Below are 8024 nucleotides of genomic sequence, written 5' to 3'. Positions count from 1 at the left end.
ATTTTTTTTTCAATTAAAATTTTCATATTAAAACAAACTGGGTTTAAAAGGTTTAAAGATGACCTAAAAACTTGAAAATCAAACAACCAGCATATTCTAATCAAAAGATTCAAAAACAAACGGCCAGCTTCCTTTCCCCGTTTGTCAAATGCAACCAAACGGCTATTTTTGCAAATGTGGCCCCTTCCAATTCTCACATGAATTTTGAGGTCGGGGAGGATTATTTTATGACACTTTACCAACTTGTCCATTCTTTTACGAAAATAACCTTTCGACAACTGAAAGATACTCTGAGGCTATTTCGGCAAGAACGGTTTAAGACGCGGCCGAAGCTGGCTCGGCTTATTTTGACCAAAAATCTAAAAGGTATTCACCTGACCGTTGACTCTTTGTTTTTTTTTTTCAAATTACAATAAAAACCAGGTGTTGCAACACGGCCCTTCAGCGCCTCGGGGACGAAGACTTTTTAAGGCTGTGTGGGTCAACTGGACCAAATTTTTAAAAAATGACACAAAGGTGGCTGTTTATGCAAAGTCAGCCTTCCAGCGTCCCTTTCGGGAACATTCGGCTATGTCTTGATAAAATAGCGTCACCCGACTTCTTTATGACAAAATTAAAATTTGACATATTTTTTTTTTGGCTATTTATTTTTTTTAGCAAAAAGTGGAGGCTGGACACTGCCCGACTTATTTACGACAAAATTAAAATTTTGACACGTTTTTATTTATTTATTGGTTTTGGCTTATTTTAGCAAAAGTGGGGTTGGACCCGATGAGGGTTGCCTACGTATCTCACATCCGGTGAGAATCAAACCCGCGTAGTTCGGGCCTCGTGAATAAGTAAATGAACTAATATTTTTTTTTATTGGAACTGTGAAAGAACTGCTCAAAGGAAGTATAAATATTTTTTTTGATTGATTTCTTTTTGAAAGAAAAACTCGTAAAAATTCCTTTTCTTTTGTTTTGAACTTTGAGAATTTCAAAAGTAAAAGGAAGTTTTTTTTTCGAATTTCCATTTGTCTTTTTTTTATTCTAAAGAAAAAAAATATTTTTGGAATTTTACTTTTGATAAAAGAAATGCTTCTAAAAAATATTTTTTGAATTTTGAATTTTCTTTTCAATTTTGAAAGAGGAATCAAAATATTTTCGGATTTTTTTTTAAAAGAAAACATTTTATTATTTTTGTTTTATCAACAATGGAAAATAAAGATATTTATATTATTTTTTGCAAGACATATTTTTTTGGAATTTTATTTTGAATTTTCTTGGCAAGACAAATACTCTTTGCAACAAATAAAGATATATATATCTTTTGGAAATAAAAAAAAACTTTTCGGATTTATATATATATATATATATATATATATATATATATATATATATATATATATATATATATATATATATATACATATATATTTGCGACAAATAATGAAAGACCTTTTTTTTTATTTTTTTATTTTTTTTTGCATTTTCATAAGCAAATAAAATAAAAAAAACCATTTTTAAAAATAAGACTCTTTTTTTTTTCATTTTCTATTTTTCTTTTGCTTTTAATAAAACAAACTAATAAAACATTTTTTTTTCATTTTCTCAAAATTTCGGCAGAGTTTTGACAGTTATTTGGGCATTGGTTTTTTTTTTCAAAAATAAACAGTCAATTCCCTAACCGCTATTTTCTTTTTTTCAATTTTAAAATATTATTCATGATATTCAAAAGTCAGTCAACACACAAATCCGGATCAAATAAATGCGCAAGTAGCAGCAAGTAAGATGCATCAGGATGGTCATTTTTTTTGGTACACCTGTCCTAGACAGACCCAACCCCTGTGTTGAGTCTCCAAAGTCAAATGCACGTGATGCAAACAATCGCTCCTACTAGGGATCCGGCATGAAGCTGAGTTATTCTAAGTGAAAAAACCTGAGGCATATTGATCTAGCCCTGGCTTACCCAAACGGACAGTTTGAGCCGAAGCGGGGGCAACGTACCGGGAGCACGAAAGTCTACCCGGCCTAGTTACTTGTCCCAACTTCGTCTTATTTGGTATGACTTTAACAGAAAGGTGGGCCACGCGCACGTGTGCACCATAAATTTAGAAGACTCAGAAAGAAGGGGGTTTCGTAGCAGTTGTATATATTCATAATTCAAATAATATTAAAGCAGTAAAAGTGTCATTTAGCACATTGGGCATATATCATGTAAAAAAAATCAGATAATAAATAAAGCCAACTATAACAATTATTTTAAGCTCGAATTCTTGAACCCTGAACCAGTGGTTCTGGGTTTCGTCCCCAGCAGAGTCGCCAGAGCTGTCGCACCTCCTTTTTGCCGCGCCCGCGGGGCGCGTGGGGAGTTTTCTCCAATTAAAGGACAGTCGAAACGGGATTTGTTTGTTTGTTTCAGAGTCGCCACCTGGGAATTTTAAGGCGTCCCAAGTCACCGGTTTTAATCCCTGAATCGAGGAGAATATGACTCTGTTTATTATTCTGCGAACCAGAAATCCGGATAAGGAATTCTGTTAACCCGGGAGAAGGTGTTAGGCATTCCCGAGTTCCGTGGTTCTAGCACGGTCGCTCAACTGTTATATTTGGCTTGATTATTTTGATTTATTAAATACATTTTTATTGCATGATTTTATTGTTACCGCTTCTATTTAAATTGTTTATAATTAAAGACCCTTCTTCGAATCGAATCACGCGTACGTGTATTCGTTTTATATATTAATATTTTTTAACGTGAAAATCGTGTCACGCGTACGTATACACAATATAATAATTATTATTTATTTATTTATTTTTTCGAAAATTTTTTATTATATAAAAAAAGACTTAAGTTCGAAATTGTGCTAAAATAAAATTATGAACGTTCGTCGCTCTTGTATAATTAAATATTGAACCGCACATCTCGAGTTATATGAAATTAATATTGATATTCTCCGAAGAGCCCCCTTTTTATTAAATGTTCTTTCGAAGTTGCGCGAACGCATAGTCCGAATTGCTTTTAGAAATATAATCAGGTTACGCGAACGCATCCCTAATCACGCAAAAGATTCTTAATAGTAGTATAGATTTTCCATAAATGTTTATTGCATCTATCTATTTTTAAATGTAAGAATCGTGGAGAATTACCGATTGGGATGCCACCAAATTTCTTGACAAAGAATTCAAAATTTATTAGGCATTGCTACAAGTCTTATTTTACGCGTATGAATTATATACCTCAAAACTATTCAAGAATTAATGATATGAAAAAGAAACAAACAACATGTAACTAAAAATACTACCATTTTTATCGTGGATATCCAAAAATTGAATCGCATATAAAACTGGAAAAAGAATTAATTTGATAAACAAATTAATAGTTTCTGTAGAACTTTTATTGTTACATTTAATGCGAATTCTATTTCTACATATCCTTGACATAAAATGTCGCAATTCGTGCTTGTAAATTCCATATCCTTCTCATATACTTGTTTTTAGTCCAAAGTTATAATTGTTTGGTTAATTTTGCTTACGAAGATTGGGTTTGAGATAAATAAACCAATTCTTATATTCTGCCTATGCGAATATTTGCAAACACTAACTCTATATTTTGTAAAGAATCATTGACATTATTTCATATATTAAAAGAAATGAGTTGATCGCGTTCCTAAAATAACTAAGCCATTTGTTATTAAGAAAGAGAACTAATCTACCAATTGATTTAATACTATATTAACCAACTAAAACAAAACTGAAACTTAAACTAATAAAATTTAAATGAGTAAGAAGACATCCTTATAATCAAACTTCATTTACTTGCCATGTTGAAACTTTTCATGACATGAATTTTCAGATATGTACCTGATATTGGAAGCAAAAGAAAATGATGATGAGAATCAGCAGCAATAATAACAGTACAATAGCAACAACTGCCCAGCAACAGTAACAACCCAGTAACAGACCAGTGGAGTAGTAATCCCAAAAACAAAAGCTTTAAGCTTTAAATAAAACAACAACCATTAATACTAATTTCTAACAAAGAAAGAAAGCAGTAGATTTTTTTTAGTTTTATTTTTTATTTTGAAAACTTAAATATTTTTCGGAATTTTTCTCTCTTCTATTCTCTGTCCGTTTTTTTTTCTCTCTATCTGTATTCTTCTTCTTCATTTGTTTTCAAGACTTCCCATATATATAATCCCATCCCATAAATCTTTTAATCAATTAAATCAATACTTTTTCTCTACCCAACCCATTATCTTTCCACTCATCCCCATTACATTAAATAAACATATCACACCACCCCATTATATGTTGTCCCCCATGCTTTAATTAAAATAATGCAAGATTCCCCTTTAATTTAAATCTTGTCCCCCCTTTATATTAAATAATCATATCACAACCCACCCCATTTCATTTTGTCCCCCATGCTTCAAATAAATAATTTCAAAATGTACAATTCCTAAACTACCCCTTCCGACCTTACTGAAATTACCAAATTACCCCTGAACGTATTACAAATTTACCAAACTACCCATCAGCTATAACACATCAATTAATCAAACTTAACCAAAATATAGACAATATGATCAATTTCTAACAATGTTCAAACAACAATATGAACATGGATGAACATCATAACAACAATATCACATGAACATGATTTTAACAACATTTCAACAACAAATCACATGAACACAAATTGAACAACAAAGAACAACTAAAATTTGATTGAACAATATTTTAGCAACAAACAATCCTATTTTCGGATTCAACAACAACAACAAACAAAGTATGAAGATTTCTAAATTCAATTATATTGAACTTAAAATCAACTCTAACAACATTACAACAAACAATTCTTATATTAAACTTAAAACAAGATTATGAGAACAATTCAAGCAATAATCATAAATGGTAAACAAGAAATCAAACTATACAAAATTCGGATTCAAGATCATCCAAACAAAGTATGAACATGAATGAATCTATTTTAAGACAACAAACATGACGGATTAAACGATTAAAACAATATATTCCTTTAATACAACTAAATTCTTTAAAGACAAATAACAAGATTGACGAATAAACAATTATGAACTTAAACTTGAACTTAACAATATTAACAATTTCCAACAATACATAAACACATGAAACAAATTGAAGAAATAGTTAATTAAATTTCAATTTGAATCTAACAAACATCAAACTAACAAATATTCACTTAAACAATAATACAAACATGAAATGAATATGAAAACAACTAATTAAACTTCTATTTTGAAATCTGAAAATTAATTTAACAAACAACATGAACATGAACAAAACCAAAAAATCAAATATCCAACCATAGACATGAATAAAACAAACATTCGCCGATTTTAGATTCGAAAAATATCAAAACAAAATACGGACAAAAATAAAAATTCAAAAACTACTAACCGGATTGATGAAATATGTACGGACTGTTTCGACAAGCATCGAATGGAAATAAATCTGTCCGGACTCAACAACAAACAACGACGAGCTCGAACAAGGATCGACGACATCGAACCTAATTAGTTGACGCCGGAACAGTAGTTATGAGACAGAAGCAGCTGGAGGTGCGCTTGGTTTGTTCGCGCGAAGAAGATGAGGGCAGCAACAATGGCGGGAACCAGCTGGAACGAAGGAGGGGAAGTAACCAGGGACATTGCTTCCATGACTGCTTGGAGCTTCCATGACCGCTTCCATGACTGCTTGGAGCTGGTTATGGCGACGAGGTCTGTTTGGGTTTGCTTGGAGGTGGACGATGGCGGACAGCAGTAGTCCATGGAGGGACTGAGGTTACAGCAGACGGAGGAGCTTGGAGAAGATGAAGCAACAGCTGGTTGACGCAGCATCAACGGAGGTCGTTAATGGCGGACGTCTGGTGTGGTCATTCATGGTGAAGCAGCAACGACTGGCGTAGTTGCTCATTAATGGCGGACGTCAAGATGGCGACGATGAGGGTGGTCTGGGTGGACGAAAAAGAAAGGTAAAGGCAGCCATGGGAGGTCTTCATTTTTGGTGATGGAGAAGAAGAAAAACCAAGGTTGGGGGCGGATAGTTTTAGGTCTTTTTTAGGGTTTTTGCTTTTTTATTTTTTTGTTTTGTGTTGTTTGTAAGATAATAGGGGTGTTGGGTTATGGACTGGGTCGACCCAGTTCTAAATGGACTGGGTTGTAGGGAAGATTGGGCCATTTTTTGGGCCTATGGCTTGAAATTGAAGAAGAGGCCCAATTCCGACTTTCTTTATATTTTCGCTCTTTTTCTTCTTTTATTTTTCTAAAACTAAATTATAAAAATACTTAAACTATTATTAAGAACTAAATTAAGTTATAAAAGCGCAAATTAACTTCCAATAACAATTAACGCACAATTAAGTGTTAATTAAGCATAAAATTGTATATTTGGACATTAAATGCTAAAAATGCAAACGATGCCTATTTTTTGTAATTTTCATTTTTTATAAACAAACTTAATTACTAACAATTGTAGAATTAAATCCTACATGCAAAATGCGACGTATTTTTGTATTTTTTATTAATTTAACAAATAAGCAAACACAGACAAATACAAATAATTATCCAAAAATATCACAAAAACACTCAAAAGTGCACATCAAGAAAAATCATTTTATTTTGCATTTTTTGGGAGTATTTCTCATATAGGGCAAAAATCACGTGCTTACAATCACCACGCCTTTTCCTCTTTCAGCAGCTGAAGAGAAAGCACGACCAACTGCAGAGGATGAGGGTAAGTCCGAAACTACAATGGCGGCCCCAAAAGTCTGACCTTCCGCCACAATAGGTTGCTGACCACCGACAATGGTGGGAATCTCTGATTGAGCCGAGGCAACGGCTGGTTCCGTCCCTACGAGGAGAACCACGACAACCCCTTCTCCAGATCCCGTCATAGGAGAGTCATCTAGATGAATCACTGTTGGGGGCACGGTCTCAAACTCCATTCGCCGTCTCTTCAATAGCCCCTTTTCTTCCCCAGTAGATGGAGACTCACCCGTCGGGTGAGCGATACGGGTCGAAACTTCGGCCTGAGACGTGGCCCTTGCAAGAGTAACCACGGCCGCAGACTCAACTGAAGTATCCCTCGACGAAGGTCGGGTAGTGGGTACCATGATAGGGCGAGCAGAGGAGGCTAGCTGCCGGAAAGCTAACGGAGGAGCCCTCACTCTCCGCACCCTCCCCGACATCGACGAACAACACGTGAGGAATTAAATACAAAATAGAAAAAGAGAAAAACGATGAATAGAAACGACATCTTACCAGAAAGAGGCCTACGCCCGTACTTTTCATAGAAAGCCGCCCACGTGCGGACCCCCGCCGTATGAGGGAGAATAGTACTCACCCACTCACGAATATTTTTGATAGGTGGAGGGGGCAATTTCTCAGCTGCAAAAATAGAACATGGGTTAGTGCTGTAATAGAAAATGATCGGATATACCCCCGACTAAAAATAGGAGACTTACGTGCAAAGTTCCATTTTTCAGGGAACCCCGTTGGATCCGCCACAGTGTGTTCAGTCCGCATATAGAAGTAATTCTCATAATAACGACGGTTAGTCCTGTGGTCCACTTTCACCACCAGACTCTTCGACCCCCAAGGACGCATGTGAAGCATCGTGCCGTGGATAAGTTGAGGGGCGAAGATACTGAGTAGATGGTCCAAAGTGATCTCACGGCCGGCGAGTTTCGCAAACTTGAGCAACATAAGAAACAACTTGTACAGGTACAACGAAAGTCGGGCGGGGCATACCTCATAAAAACGGCAGAAGTCTACCACCAGGAGAGGGAGAAGAAACGTGTATCCAATAAGGAAGGGGTAGGCATAAAATACACAGTACCCAGGACGGTCAAAATGAACAATGCTGGTTCCTACCGTCGGTCGCATGTCGACATAGCCGGGGATCCCCCACCTGGTTTTCAACTTTGCAATATCTACTTCTCTCAGAATAGAAGGGATAGGCTCCGGCTCTGCCCCAGCGCGACTGCTGAAGTCGGTCAATTCT

General features: G+C 35.3%; 1 long non-coding RNA gene across 1 annotated transcript; it reads right to left on the bottom strand.

Moving 5' to 3' along the window:
- Positions 1 to 3773: 3773 nt before the first annotated feature.
- Positions 3774 to 5814, bottom strand: LOC142164901 (uncharacterized). The gene is made up of 2 exons (XR_012695985.1): positions 5421 to 5814; positions 3774 to 3842 (listed from the first exon to the last, which is right to left on the bottom strand). It is a non-coding gene; the product is annotated as an uncharacterized LOC142164901 (long non-coding RNA).
- Positions 5815 to 8024: the final 2210 nt, after the last annotated feature.

This window comes from Nicotiana tabacum, chromosome 10, assembly GCF_000715075.1.
Source record: "Nicotiana tabacum cultivar K326 chromosome 10, ASM71507v2, whole genome shotgun sequence".
NCBI classification, from domain to species: domain Eukaryota; kingdom Viridiplantae; phylum Streptophyta; class Magnoliopsida; order Solanales; family Solanaceae; genus Nicotiana; species Nicotiana tabacum.
Note: the sequence above shows the minus strand (reverse complement) of the source record. Positions and strands in the feature narration are given on the sequence as shown.